We start from the raw sequence: 1,699 nt of genomic DNA, 5'->3' as shown, positions 1-1,699 counted from the left end.
CTCACTTGACTGCTGTCAAGAGGATACAGAGATATCTAAAAGGAACCACTTATCTGTTCCTTTGGTACCCTAGAGGTAGTAATTTTGATCTAGTAGGACATGCTGATGCTGATTATGCAGGTTTCCTAGTGGATAGAAGGAGCACCTCAGGTATGGCACACTTCCTTGGTTCATGTCTTTTGTCATGGGCTACCAAAAACCAAAACTCTGTGGCCCTATCTACTGCTGAAGCTGAGTATGTTGCTGCTGCTTCTTGTTGTGCTCAATTACTATGGATCAAACAACAGCTCGTAGATTTTGGAATTGAAATGGGATGTATTCCAATATTTTGTGATAACACTAGTGCTATAAGTATGACAAAGAACCTTGTCCATCATAAGAGGACTGAGCACATAGATGTTAGACACCACTTCTTAAGAGATAACTATGAGAAAGGATTGATTTCAATAGAATTTTGTGCTACTAATAAATAAATAGCTGACATCTTTACTAAAGCACTGAGTAGAGAAAACTTTGAGAGGAACTAGGGATGGTTAAGATCACCTAATAGGTCCAGTTCAGAATGCTCAATGAAAAAAAAATGATTTTTTTTTGTTAGGAGTTCTAAATATTGTGTAAATATCTAGATCAATTCTTAGTTTCATACTTTAATCAGTATACTCCTGTGACATGTGTGTATATGACTCACTGATCTCTTACAAAGTTTTTTCTATTATGATATTTGAAGCATGTTCAAGAGAGTTCTACTTGAAGAACCTGGTTCATCAGTATATGCTTATGAGAAAGTTCAGGTATGTTTTCTATACGTTGCACAATTAGAAAGATTAATTTTTCAATCATGAGCGGAAGTCCTACATTCATCGAACTCCCAAAAATTCTATCCGTTGAGCATTGAACCAGTTTCATTCTCCTAGAACTCTAAATAAAACGGGATTGTTGCCTAAAATCTAGCGTCGCTTATTAATCACTAGGAGACCGGAATTCTAAAGTGATTAGACCTCTAATTGACTCCTGCAAAAAGGCTGCCATTACTGCAATGACTTCTAATCATCTTTAAATACACCACACCTTTTCTTCTTTAGTCCATAACCGTCAAAACTCTTCTCAAGTTCTGATCACTCTTCTTCTCTCCAAAATTCCCAAATTTTTCAAGAAACAATCCACCATGTCTAACCCCCAAGATAATCCTGGCACACTCCCACCAGCATCTTCCTCGAACACATCCTCATCTACTCCTCCTATTGAAAACCAAAACCTAGGTTTCGTAGGCAGAAAATGATAGCTAGAAAAACTGTAGCTTCTGGAGCTTTAAGGAAAGCTCTAAGTGAGAAATTGAAGGCTAGCCAGAGGAAGGAAAGTCATGCTCAAAAATCTGACTCAAACTCTGAGTCTGATGATTTTATTTCGGCCAGCGAAGGTGAAGAACATGGGTCTTCAGACACTGAAAATGTTCAAGAAAATCCTGGTGTGGTAAATACTTTTTTGGTATTCTCTGATGTGGTTGAAAAGGTTGAAATTAGATTTGTCTTGGTTGGCCCTGTTAAAGATGTACAGGGGGCTGACTCTAGTAGAAGAGGAGGTAAAAAGAAAGAAAAAGAGAGAGAGGGAGTCAGTAGTAATGTGAGGGGAAATAAGAAAGAAAAGGTATTGGCTATTTGTGGAGGTGTTGAAGAAGGTGGTAACAACTCAGGGGAAATAG

Source organism: Nicotiana attenuata, unplaced genomic scaffold (assembly GCF_001879085.1).
Source record: "Nicotiana attenuata strain UT unplaced genomic scaffold, NIATTr2, whole genome shotgun sequence".
NCBI lineage: Eukaryota > Viridiplantae > Streptophyta > Magnoliopsida > Solanales > Solanaceae > Nicotiana > Nicotiana attenuata.
The sequence above is the reverse complement of the archived record's forward strand: the minus strand, read 5'-3'. Positions refer to the sequence as shown.